This window comes from Gouania willdenowi, chromosome 20, assembly GCF_900634775.1.
Source record: "Gouania willdenowi chromosome 20, fGouWil2.1, whole genome shotgun sequence".
NCBI classification, from domain to species: Eukaryota; Metazoa; Chordata; class Actinopteri; order Blenniiformes; family Gobiesocidae; genus Gouania; species Gouania willdenowi.
Window position 1 is genome coordinate 26933555 of NC_041063.1, and position 14317 is coordinate 26947871.

Below are 14317 nucleotides of genomic sequence, written 5' to 3' on the forward strand. Positions count from 1 at the left end.
AAAAGCTGTTTTTCTGCAGACTAATATGTGTAGGAGTGATTTGCACTGTGCTGCTCATTGTTGGCTAATATTGTGACTTCATGTCTGTGCCTTTAACGCAGTTGGCAGATGTTTTAATTCTCTAATTGGCCGCGGTGCCTTTTGTGCGGCACAAATACGTCCCTGAGGGACAATAAAGCCTGTGTGATTCTGAATCATCCTGTCATTACACTGGGAGGAGAAAGAGATTGTAAAGGTGCAGAGACGAGAGACGAGTGTCTATTTTCAGAGCGAAAACCAAGAAGTGCAAACACAAGACTGTAGAGAAACTGTCATAGCCTGGTTTAAATAAACAAACACATTATCTACAAACCCAATAAGCAACAATTGACAGAAAAACAGGCTGAGATTCACAATAATATGACAAACGAAGATGTGACGTTGACATTAAATAGATGACGTGTCAAACTCGAGGCCCAGGGGCCAAATCCGGCCCTTCAGAGCAGGGGTTGGGGTCAGCCAAAGAATATTTTTTCAACACTTTAAGCCCATTTTTGCTTATTTTTACCCTTTTTCTGCAACTACACCAAACTTTCCATATTTTAACCTATTTTCATCACTTTTGCTCCTTTTGATGCATTTTTGCTACATTTCTCCTATCTTTGCAACATTTTTCCAGTTTCAAGATATGTTCAGCACTTATAAACCCTTTCTGCCACTTCTCCACCTAATCTCACACATGTTGAGCCATTATTGTCACTTTTAACCTCTTTTCACCATATTTCATGCTTATTTTTGCCAATTTAACCACATTCACAATGTGTCATGCCCATTATTTCTCAGTCTAAACTAAGTGTTTCTACTTTTAAATTGTGGTTTTGTGTATTTTTCAGATATTTTTGTCCGAGTTTTGTGTGTTGGAAGTAAATTTGTAAATTTTAGCTGTTGTTTTGTATCTGTAATGTCATAAGTTCATGTTGGGGGCCACACATAAATAGGCCACATGCAGGGGGGCCCCAAATCAAGTCATCTGAAAATTTTAACTCAAGATGTTGAAAAGAATATAAAGCACAACAAAATACATGAAACAACACCAAAAACACACACAACTACAGCACTGTGCACAGAATGTCAACAAAAGTACACAAAGTGACACAAAAAACCTCCAAAAACTCACTAAATGATCAGATGCAAACAACAACCATGTAAATAGACAAAACACAAAACAACACCTCAACAACAACAGAATTAAACATACAAATATACAACAAAAATTCATAGAATGACAGAAATATGCACAAACAGGAACACACAGAATCATAACAAGACCACACAAAAAAAGCAATAAACAACAATACAACCCTTTGTTATTTCTTATAATAATGCTCAGAGTTGTCATTATTCTAATGCAAGAAAAGCTGGTAAATATTTAAAGGAGAGGGTGAAGCAAATGGAGGCAGTTTTAGGTATTTTTTGTTGTCCTTTTGTATATTCTTAAGATTTTTTTGTGGTCGTCCTGGGTAATTTTGTTTTTTTTGTGTGTGTTTGTGTAATTTGTATGTATTCTGGACTCATTTTGAGTGTTTTAGTCTATTGTTCTGTTCATTTTCTAGTCATTTTGTTTGTTGAGAGTAATTTTGTGGATTTTAGCTGTTAATCTGTCATTTATATGTTCATGTTAAGGGTCACACAAAAGGGTCCCTTGGTCTAATGCAGACATGGGCAAACACACAAACTCACTCACACAACAACACTACATAAACATATACACTTTTGATGGGAGTAAATTTGTGGATTTATATATTTCTATAAGATCCCATTTCTGTGTGTTGGATCACTGACCAAGTCCTCCACATCAAACCCTCATTCTTTCTGATTATGTTCTTATTAAATGTTCTAATGAATTAAAGTCAACATCTCCTGAAGATAAACGTATCATGGGTTTTTTTAGGACAGATTTCATGTGGATCAGTTACTAATCCACTCATTATCTCATTGCTTTTAGGATTCTCACACAAAAAAGATCAGGTTTAAGAATATAAAGCAGCTCACATTCATCTATCAGCAGCATCAGCAGCAGATCACTAACTAACACTGATGCTTGTGTTGACTTTATCTGATCCTGGCTTTTCAAGCTGGATCACTGTCATTGTGACATCCTGCAGCCCAACAAACACTAATAATTCTACATTCGTGTAGATAGAGCCTCACCTCATCATTGATCACCTACAGGAAATAAAACAAGAGAAGAAGAAGAAGAGGTGTAGAAACAGACAAGCGTGACTAAAGTATGAGCCCTGTAGAGGGCAACATTGTCTACTGCTATTGGAACAAGATGTTTCCACATAATTCTTTTATTATTGTAACAGGATTTAAACTCATTCTGTCCCACTTTCACTGGCTGATGAAACATGAACCAACTTTAGATGCAGAACTTTACAAAAGAAGACATCACCATGGTTTTGTTCCACTTTGGCAATGCACTTAAATCACTTAAATTTCTTTATAAATTTATGGCAGAAAAACTAAACTATTGTTCATTTATTTATTTAACTTTAAAAGCAAATTCATCCATAGTTTTTCACCATAGGTTTTTGTGGGGTGTTTTTTTTTTCTATTTATGTTAGAAATCAAGAAGTTCTAACATATATTTATTAATGTGTATATTTAGGTGTTTTTCCACCTTGAGGTCGCCTGAAATGTCAAATAATTCCATTCATTTCGATTCAACTTTATTAATATAGCACAAACTACAACAATGGCCATCTCAGAATCAGAATCAGAATCAGAATCAGAATCAGAATCAGAATCAGAAGTACTTTATTTATTCCAGGAGGAAATAACTTGTTTTACAGACACTCAAGAAATATTACAAATAAAAAGAATAAACACAAAAAAGAGAAAGAAAAATGTACATAATTAAGTAAAAGACTGTTAATTAGATAAGGATTAAATACAAGTGCACACATTACAGTAGTAAAAAAAAATAAAATAATAATAAACAAATATAATACAATTCTTAAGAAAAAAAAACAACAACAAATCCACATGAACATGCATCAGCTACAGTGCGGAGTAAATTGGTTAAATAAACAAATACATAAAAACAGGTAAAAAAATAACTGCTAAAAGTTATATTTTTACATTTTATTCTTTTTTAAATTAACACAATACATATCAAACAAATGTTTTCTATATTAAACATTCTCAAATATAAATCCAGGTCACATAAAATGCAATATAAAAATATCTGGTGCATCTTTGTATTTGTATTCTAGGGGAAAAAAATGTCTAAAATAGGGTCACGACCTAAAAAAGGTCGGGAACCACTGCTTTAATCTTTTACAATCAAGGTTTGTGTATGTGCAGGGTTCAATTTAAATGATACAATATTGAGTTTTTTCAACAGTTTAGTTCAGGGGCCAAAGAGTTTGATCACAAGTGGGCTGCAGGTTTAATGAAATGAAATGAACAATTTCAACATTAATGTGCCCAAGTTTGCATTTTCACGTATAATATAGACAATATATAAGCAATAAGTGACAGATACTTAAATGTCTTTTGATGTATTGACCAATTTTCATTTCATTTGGAGAGATTTTGTGGAATAATTTGAGAAAAATTGCAGGAAATTGGAAAAAAATTAGAATCTGAAGGGCTGGATTTGGCCCCCGAGCCTTGAGTTTGACACATGCAATAAATCAAAGGTCTGTTCTTTTAATAAACTGCTCTGTTATCGTAGCGACACTGATGAATTATGAGACGCTGGAAGGTGAAATGAGTGTGTAAACTATAAACGTCTGTATTTGTTGTGACAGGCTTATGTTAAACCAGGTGATCCTGGTGCTTTTCCTTTATGGCCTGAGGTCCGTGGGCATTTCTTTGGCCAGGACTGAAGCTCCGACGGCCAAAAGCTCAGCGTCCAGCTCACAACAAAGCTACTATTTAACCTCCAGCACCCGCCTCATAACGGCCCGTGTGTGTGCGCGTGGTAAACCAGTGGAAATAGAAGCTTCTACGTAAACACATGAAAGGTCAGCCATGACGTCGATGTCCCAGGACGGCCTCCGTCCACCATCGTGTGGCCCATCATCAGCACTCGGCTCCCAGTGTGAAAACTCTGTTGACTCTACTCCCTGGAATGAATAATTATTTGCTGACTTGCACAAAACTCTTGGAAAACAAACTTATTTTTGGATTCCTTTTGAAGTTACTTTTACAATGAAGTGTTTTTACTTCTCATCTTCCCCAGTATCCCCAGGCACTCCGAGCTTTGGCTCAGTATTCCTTCACTTCCTTTTTGGGGGGCTTACGACTATAAAATAGAGTGCACATCTATCCTCGTGCATGGTCTCTTTTAGTTTGGTTCTGGCCCCGAGATGTTCAACATGTGACCCTTTAGGTCACTTCTTTGTTTCAGCTGTTTCAGTGATCTTTATCTGCGTAAAAGTGGTCAGTCATGATTAGGGCCAATTTTGATGGAGAAAATACATTTGGGCAAATCAAGAATAAGGTTGAAAGTGACGTATAATTGAGAAAAAAAAATGTTTCTATTGCGAAACGTCTGTTTTGAAAGATTGTGGTGAGTCAGACGCACAGGTGTTTGGGAGGAGAGAGTTCCAGTTATTTTTGGTTATTAAAGAATCTATAGGTGATGAGTAGGATCTTGAAGTGGATACGCTGTTTTATGGGGAGCCAGTCAGAGCATAATTTGCTCCGAAGCAAAATCCGGCACCTCCCAGTTTTTGACCGGCACTTATTTGATTGAAAGTGTCTATTCGTACGGTTGCCGTACGGACAACCCCTGGTGCTATTGGTACGTGTACCGAAGTACACGTGTGTCACGTCTAAGGGTTGGGGTTAGGTTTAAATAATTGGCCTAAACAGGCCAATGAGGGCCTAAACAGGCCTAACCCTAAGACTAAACCTAAGACTAAACCTAACCGTAAACCTAAACAGGCCAATGAGGGTCTAAACAGGCCTAACCCTAACCCTAACCCTAAGACTAAACCTAACCGTAAACCTAAACAGGCCAATGAGGGGCGCTGCGTATGGATAGAATGTCGGTGTATTGATACAATAACCGTACGGATAGCCACTGCCTATTTGATTGGATCCAGCACCTCATTTTTCTTTTTTTTTCAGCACCTCATTTGCGTTTAGGTGTTTTGATTACATTTTTAAGTATTATATTTGGATCTTTTGTTGAATTTAAATCACTGGAAACTTCCTTGTACACACAAAATTGAAGGTAAAAACTGAGCGAGGAAGAGCACTGAGAGGGCTGCTGCACTGAGACGGCTGCTGCACTGAGAGGGCTGATCACTTCTTCTCCGCTCGTACGTTTATAGCACTTATTATAGACAGCTCCACTTTTACGATTTAAATGATCAACTAATGGAGTTACGAAAGGATGAATTCACTCAGAATGTAGAAGTTAAACGCTTTAACTTTGCCCCGGTAAGTTGAGGAAGTGTAGTACAGCCCTCCCGCTGCAGCCGTCTCACTGTAGCGAGGGGGAGGGGCTTCTGCCTCGGCTCTACAGAGAGTGACGGCCGGGGAAGTTGTCGCTTGAAAAGTTAAAATTTTTCAACTTTCAAAACGCGCTGCTTGAGGTCGCGTCATTTTACATCGATTATGAATGTAATCTTGTCGCTTCAGTCGCGTTCGGTGTGAACGCATCTTTATGGGTGTTAAAAGTTTGTAAATATTTAGTATTTGTGGGGTTTTGTGTTTTGAAAGTTTGGTGATCTTTGTGATGAAATTAGCGGTGATGTTGCGCTGTCCTTGGTGCTGAAACATGGCAGATTTTGACAGCTGTCACTCAGCGTGAGATGATTGCTTGTGCTTCTCTAACGCTGACTCATCATTCTTTTATTAAACCTTTAGTTTAATGGGTTGTTTGTGTTCACGTGATACTATTGGCCCTTTTAGTTTTCAAAAGCGCTTTAAAAATGTTTATTCCGTGTCATTTTTGTCTCTCTCTTACTGCCAGACCAACACGCGGGCTGTGTTCCATGACCTGATGATTTACACATTAAACACTGGAACCAGTTGTTGAAGTGCAGGTGTGATGTGGTCTCTGGAGGAGGTTTGGGTGAGTGGCCTGGCTGCTGAGTTTTGTATATGTTGGAGTTTTTGTTGGAGTCTGGAGGAAATGAAGGCATGGATTAGAATTTTTGTGACAGGTGTGGAGACGGTGGGACGAAGGTGGGCGATGTTTCAAAGGTTTATTTGGTGACTTGGCTGGAAAGAGAGTGTAGGGTCAAAAATGACTCCAAGATTTCTGATCTGCACAGAGGGGGTGATCATGTGACCATCGATGGAAAGTGTGAAATCCTGAAATGAGAGGAGGAGGGATTTAGAACCAATGATGATGATTTCCAATTCATTGCTGTTGAGTTTGAGGAAGTTGGTGGTCATCCATGATTTTATTTCAGTTTGTTAGGGTGGAGACTGTGCCAGGGCTGAAAGGTAGAGTTGAGTGTCATCAACGTAGCAGTGATATTTGAGTCAATGGCAGCGAATGATGGTTCCAAAGGGGTCGAATGTACAGGATAAAGAGGAGGGACCAAGCACCGAGCCTTGTTTATGGAGATATATTAGTGCCGTTTGGTTGAGGCAGGAAGTGAACCCTTAATACAGATGAGGTACTGATCGAGAAGGCGGAGTTTGGAGAGGGATCAGGAGTCTGAGTTAAGCAGGAAGTCATTGGTGACTTTGATCAGTGCTGTGATGAGTGTGGAACGCAGATGAAAATATCTTAAATGAGCTGATGGACAACACATCACCCAAGAATAATGCTTGATATTTTAGTCGACTATATCTTGCTAGTTTACGTGAACAGAAAAACGTTCATGACATTTTAGGATTTAAAGGAATTAAAAGGAAACTCTTGAGTTGACTATCACCATAAAAAGACTCGTAGCAGATGGAACAACGTTCCAGGAGGCAGAAAACAACCAGTGCAACTTTCCACAGTAGAAATCAGACCCTCATCAGTATTCGGAGCAGAAAACACTTCCACTGACACAAAGTAATGCAGAGAGGAATGAAAGTCAGCTTTGGCATCTTAAGGGTTCAGGTTGTTGACAATAAATCATCTGATACGCAGCTTTTTTTTTCCTCAGCAGTGAAGCGTTTAAGAAATAAAGCTGTAGCCTTGTCACGACTGAAGTAAGATGAATGTTGTGTTAATCACTGCACGCATGGCAGGATGTTCCCCAACAAGAGAGAGAGGAACAATTACCACTGCACAAAGAATGTGAAGATATGGAAATGGAGATGAGTGTTTTTGCACTGTGTATGAATGAGTCCATACGTGAGCAAAAGGCATCTTTTAGGGGGCACAGAGTTCATATTTATGATCTACAAATCAAACAGAGTCTTTTTCTTATTGAAAACAACCTCTCAGGAATTACTGCTGACATATTATAGTCATAGCTTTAAGTTCTGATTTAAATGTGGTTCTCAACCTCTTCAGTGTGTGACCCCCAATATAAAGGTCCCAGAGAGCGGGGACCCTCCAAAATAAAGGTCCCAGAGAGCAGGGACCCTCCAAAATAAAGGTCCCAGAGAGCGGGGACCCCCACTGTAGCTGAAGGTGGTTGAACACAGACATGAACATTGAACAACAGTCATGTGGAGACAGGACCATCTATAAGGGGGAATAAAGGGGAGATTTTTGGGGTCCATTCATAAAGTCAGTAAAATTATGGTTCATTGATCTATGAATCTGTGATAACCACATTTATTTATTCATCTGAATAATATCCACTGTTATCCAGGAACGTCTATTATTATTATTATAGTCATCTTAAAGATGGAAATCATGGTTTTAATCAAGAATAAAATGGGTTCAAAGTGACCAAAAATGGTGGAAAAGTGGCAGAATAATTTAAAAAGTAGGAACAAATAGTTTAAACTGGCAAATAATGGGCGTGAAAATTTGTGAATGTGGCTAAATTTGACAAAAAACTAAGTATGAAATATAATGGAAAAGATGGTGAAATGGGATTTTAAAAACCACATAAATTGGTTAAAAGTGACAGTGGACAAAAACGGACAGAAAAAATGGTAAAAAGGGTTCAAAGTGTCAATATTGGAACAATTAGTTAAAAACTGGCAAATTATGGACATGACAAATCATAAATGTGGGCAAAAAAAAGCATGAACTATGGTGAAAAGAGGTTAAAAGTGACAATAATGGGTCAATATATGTGACATTAGGTGGAAAAGTGGTGGAAAGGGTTTATAAGTGCTGGAAATGTCTAGAAAGTGGAAAAAATGTGATAAAAAAAAAAAGAAAGTCATTGAAATTTGATGGAGAAACAAAAAAAATGTTCTCAAATTGTCCAGAAAATGTTCTTACATTGGGGTTCGTCATGTGTCTTGCGACAAACCCCAATGTTGAGAACCCCTGATCTACTGTACGTTAACGCCTAGTATGACAACATCACCAGAAATAAAATGGGATTTTAAAAAAACACAGAAATTGGTTAAACGTTGCAAATTAGAGTGGACAAAAACAGACAGTGATAAATGGGGTTTAAAGTGTAAATATTGGCTTAAAAGTGGCAGAATAGTTTTAAAAATTGGAACAATTAGTTTAAACTAAATAATGGGCATGACAAATGGTGAATGTGTTTAAATTGGCAAAAAATAAGCAGGAAATATGGTGGAAAAAAGGTTAAAATTGACCAAAAATGGTGGAAAAAGTCATGAAATGGGATTTTAAAAACCACAGAAATTGGTTAAAAACAGACAGAAAAAAAGGTCAGAAGGGTTCAAAGTGTCAATATTGGAACATTTAGTAGGAACAAATCATTTAAACTGGCAAATAGCGTGCATGACAAATCATGAATGTGGTTGAAATGGCAAAAATAATCATGAAATATGGTGAAAAGAGGTTAAAAGTGACAATATTGTGTCAACATATGTGACATTAGGTGGAAAAGTGCTACAAATGTCTTGAAAGTGGAAAAACGCACAGAAAAAGCATTGAAATGTGATGTAGAAGTGTCAGAAATGGGAGTACTGTAGCAAATATACATTAAAAGAAGCAAATATATGGCAAGAAAAAGTGATGAAAATAGATTAAAATATGGCATGTTTGGTGTAGTTGCAGAAAAATGGTAAAAATAAGCAAAAATGGGCTCATGTTGGCGTCCTGACCTCAGCGATTATTTGTCGTTGGTGATGAAGCTTTAGTTTTTAGTGTCAGAATGGCCTATTTAATGACACTGTTCACATGCAGTGTAATGACTGGTGTGGTCAGCGTGTCGGCCCAGTTCGTAATGACTGGTTATTTTTAGTCAGTCAGAGGTTTGTTTTAAAAGCGATGAAGTCTGGAATAACTCAATAATTACATGACTCACCTTGCCATCACAAACCTTTTCACCATACATTGAAAAAATGGCACATGCAATATTTTTAGGATCCCAAAAACAATGAAAATAAACAGTAAAGCTCCTGTGCCAAAGTAAAGGTGTGAGCAGTCATTCTCTACACAAACAAACACTGAGTGAGTAAAACAAATATCACATCCAACAGGACAGTGCACACACACAGGTGCAGACGCTACCAAACAGCAGCCCCGTGAGGAGGTTATTAATGGCCTCCCTTATTTTAAAGGACAGTTTGAAAACAGCGGTGGCTCCGTGCACACCCCGGCTCACTGAGAGCCGCTCTTTCATCACATCTGTCTTCACGGCTCTACGTCTCCTTGGCCCTAATGGGCCCCGGACTGCTGCTGCTGCTCCTAATGTGTCCTCGTCCGTCTGCTCGGCCCCGTGCACTATCATGGTGTCATGGTGGGGTGCATGTGTGAAAACTTAGAAAATACTGTTGTCTGTTAGTTGCACGAGTTGATTTTTATTAAATGTGTGAAGGAAAGAAGGAACAGGTGTCAAACTCGAGGCTCGGGGGCCAAATCCGGTCCTTTAGAGCAGTGGTTCTCAAATGGGGGTGTAAGCAATGGCACTACAGGGGGTACGAGAGAGAGAGAGGGAGGAACATTCAAAAAATGGGGTTTTATGTTTATTTTTAGTTAAAAATGATAATCACACTGAATATTACCAGCAACTCACGAAACGACAACAAAAACACACAAAATAAGAGAAAAATATACTGTAAAATAAAAACAACAAACAAACAACAACAAAATACATAAAATGACAAAAAAAAAAAAGAAAAATACTTATTATTACCAGCAACACACAAAACGACAACAAATACACACACACTGAGAGATAATGATTTAAATAATACAAACAACACAGAAAAATGACAACAAAAACTCACAAAATAAAAGTGAAATATACAACAAAATACACAAAATGATGATAGAAATTATCTTGATTAGAACATGAAGTGAAAATTATCAATAATAATCAAGTTATTGCACAAAATTTACCCAAATTCCAAAAATCAAGGAACTTTAAGTGAAGATCCTGCAGCGACTGATATATTGACATGCTTTGCATTTATATATAATTTATACCTATAACAGAAGCACATTGATGGAGAATTTGATTTTTTTTTTCCACGGAAAAATCCGTGTCCCACTTATAGTCAAACTGGTTTAAATACAAACCAGTTTGACCCACAGGAGGAAGTAAAAAAAAGTGTAAATTACCAAATAATTCAGTTGTAGATATCTATAAATACACAAATTCAATGAAAATCTACAATATTTGGAGGATCACAATTTTATCACATGACTGCAGTCATTTTAAATCTCAATTTGTTCAAAAGGACTTAATTTTCCTGAAATTATTTTTTTACAATTTTCCAAAATTAAATAAAAATTAGTCACAAAATCAATAAAATTTAAAAGAGAAAATCCCACAGGGACTGAAATTTGTTAATTTTCTGAAAATCATTTTCTGGAGGCAAATATCTCTGGGGTCAAATTGACCCCAAGGGTAAAAAGTGTGATAGTAGGAGGGTTAATATAAGTATATATATATATATATATATATATATATATATATATATATATATATATATATATATATATATATATATAAATATCTAAAACTTTATCAACCTTTAACGTACCTGAGAAACTCCACTCAGGGTATACCAATGTTATACTTCCTTTTATACTTGGGGTCAATTTGACCCCATTCAATGTTTGTTATTCAAAAAACAATTGACTTCATATTTCATGACTTTTCCTAATTTGATGATTAAAATGGATTAAGCATAAAATTATCATAATGATATATGTATTTCTTTCATGGTGCTGTGATGTTCTTCTGGGGTCAATTTGACCCTAAGCTGTTTTAGCTGTAAAACGTGTTTGTCTGTGAGAAAGTTAGAACAGGTCAAGGTTTTATTAGCAATAAGTTATTTATGTATTAAAAAAAAGACATGAAAACTTTGTCAACAATTTTCTAAAAATCATTTTCTGGAGGCAAAAATCTCTGGGGTCAGATTGACCCCAAGGTAAAAAAGGTAGTAATAGATATGAGGATAATAGGAGGGTTAAAAGTGCTGCTAAATCCTATTTCAGGTTTCTTTGACCTCTCTCTCTCTCTCTTTCTCTGTGATATCTGTCTCTCTCTCTCTCGCTCGTGTCTCTCTCTCCTCCTCTTCTCTCTCTCTCTCGATCTCTCTCTCTCGCATGTCTCTCTCTCTCTCTCTCTCTGTGTCTCTCTCTCTCTCTCTCTCTCTCTCTCTCTCTCTCTCTCTCTCTCTGTGTCTCTCTCTCTCTCTCTCTCACTCTCTCTCTCTCTCTCTCTCTCTCTCCACACCCAGATGTGAGTTTTGACATCTTTCTGATGTATTTCCTCTGGTTTCTCTAACAGATCCTGGGTGGACGTGGACACCAGATCAATCATTCCAGTCCTTCCTCTTGCAGAGCTCGACCAATCACAGATGACAGATCAAAGCACATGTCCAGGCTTTGAAGAACTAATTCTAGTAAATGCAGGACAAGGAATAACTACAAAACATAATCAAAACTACAGTAGAAAATACATATAATGCATCTAGACAGCATGGAAATGTTGATCATTTGTTTTAAACAATGATTTATTGACATTTATTTATTTATTTTTTGTTTTAAATGATTAATAATAGTTGTTTGATTGACAGGTGCTGACCTGCCCACTTTTTATCTTTTCTAAACATTTAGCTTTTCACTTGCCAACCAATTTAACATTTCGATTTTAACATTTATATTTATATTTAACATTTACATTTAATATTTAGATTTAACATTTAGATTTAAGTTTCAGATTTACATTTAACATGTAAATTTACATTGAGCATTTAGATTAAAATTTAACAATTAGATTTACATTTAGATCTAGATTTACATTTAAATTTAGAATTTAGATTCACATTTAACATTTAAATTTACTTTTAGATTTAATATTTATATTTACCTTTTACATTTAAATTTATGTTTTCATGTTTACACATTTTCTAGATAAAACATGCTGTTTTTTTATGAACTTCTGTCTCAAATGAAAGAAAAACGAGCTAAATGTTTAAAATATCATGGCTTTGAAATAATGATCAAGTTTTTACATTCCACACCCCATAATTTAAAGCAGTGATTCTCAACTGGTGGGTTGCGGACAACTGGCCAAAAATTAAGAAATACTTGTCTCTCATGTTGAACTTGTCTTTTATTTTGAAAGAAACTTTTTCATTTGACAGGCATGCTGTGAAATGCAGGTTGCACATGAAAATATATTGATTTATGTTTTTAAAAACATTATATACTAAATTAAAAAAAAAATAAAACAAAAAAAGTGGGTCGTGATTTAATGACCGTGGCAAAATGTGGGTCCCAGGGTGAGACCAGTTGAGAACGGCTTGCTGTAGCGCCACCTTTAGGAGTTCTGGTCGCAGCTGAGGAAATCTGGCATTTGACTGGACCTTTGTGCAAAATGTGGTGATTTTTCATTTGTTTCTTCTTTAATCTGCAGGTAATAATTCTGGCCCCTGGACAAATGTAGTTGATGACCCCCGCAGCCCACCCATACATTATTATTTGCTTTATGACCATTGCTTGTTTGTTACAGGAGGAACATTTTATGCCAACAACAACATGCAGCGATCCCTGTGTGCACTGACATTTATAAATACCAATAGGTTTCTATCAGAAGCTCTGCACTAACGCACTCCCCACACGGACGCTTATTTCTACTTGATCGCATTTTACAGTGTGTTGGATGAATGTCAACAGGCTAACGGCTTTTCCTTCAGCCTACCGTGTTACATTTAACTGGAGAGTAACAAATACTGACAGGATGAGTCATAACCCTCAATACATCAGAACACTAGATTTACACAAAGAAGAAAAAGTCATTACAGACGAGTGGTTTGTTTGATGAATTATGACTTCACTCTGTTTAAGGATGCATACGTTATTATTTATGGTGTGGATGCTAATATCTTGAAAGCTTCAATAGATATATGGATAAAATATAATAACATAAAACATGTAACAATAAGTTCTATGAATCTGTGATAAACACATGTATTTATTCATCTGAATAATATCCACTGTTATCCAGGAAGTTTAGTATTATTATTAGTGCCGTAGTATATAGTCATCTTAAAGATGTAAATCCTTGTTTTTTTCAGAAAATAAATGGGTTTAAAGAGATCAAAAATGGTGGAAACGGTGATGAAATGGGATTTTAAAAACCACAGATATTGGTTAAAAGTTGTAAATTAGAGTGGGCAAAAACAGACAATTTCAATATTGAAACAATTAGTTTAATTTGGCAAATAATGGGCATGACTAATGGTAAATGTGGTTAAATTGAAAAAAAATAAAAATAAAAATAGAGGCTATAATTGGTCAACATATGTGACATTAAGTGGAAAAGTGGTGGAAAGGGTTTATAAGTGCTGAACATGTGTTGGAATTGGGAAAAAAATGGTGGAAAGTGTCAGAAATTGGAGTAATATAGTAAAAAATACATTAAAAGGAGCAAAATAATGTCAAGTAAAAGTGATGAAAATAGGTTAAAATATGGAAGGTTTGGTGTAGTTGCAGAAAAAGGGGAAAAATAAGTAAAAATGGGCTCAAATTGTTCAAAAAAGTCTGTCAGGGCAATGTCAACAGCAATATTTGTTATTTAGTCATTTTTATTCGCACGCTATGCTAAGCTAAACAAAAAAAAGTATACATATATTTCTCTATTATATTCTTTTTTCAAATTGTATGAAATTGGTGTAAATATATGGACAACTTTATTTTATTCTCCCTCAAAACAGAAGCAATTAAAAAAAAAAACAAGCAACAAATATGCAGTTATTTCATAGATTTATTTCAAAATTAACTTTTTAACAACCTGAGTTTAACAAAATT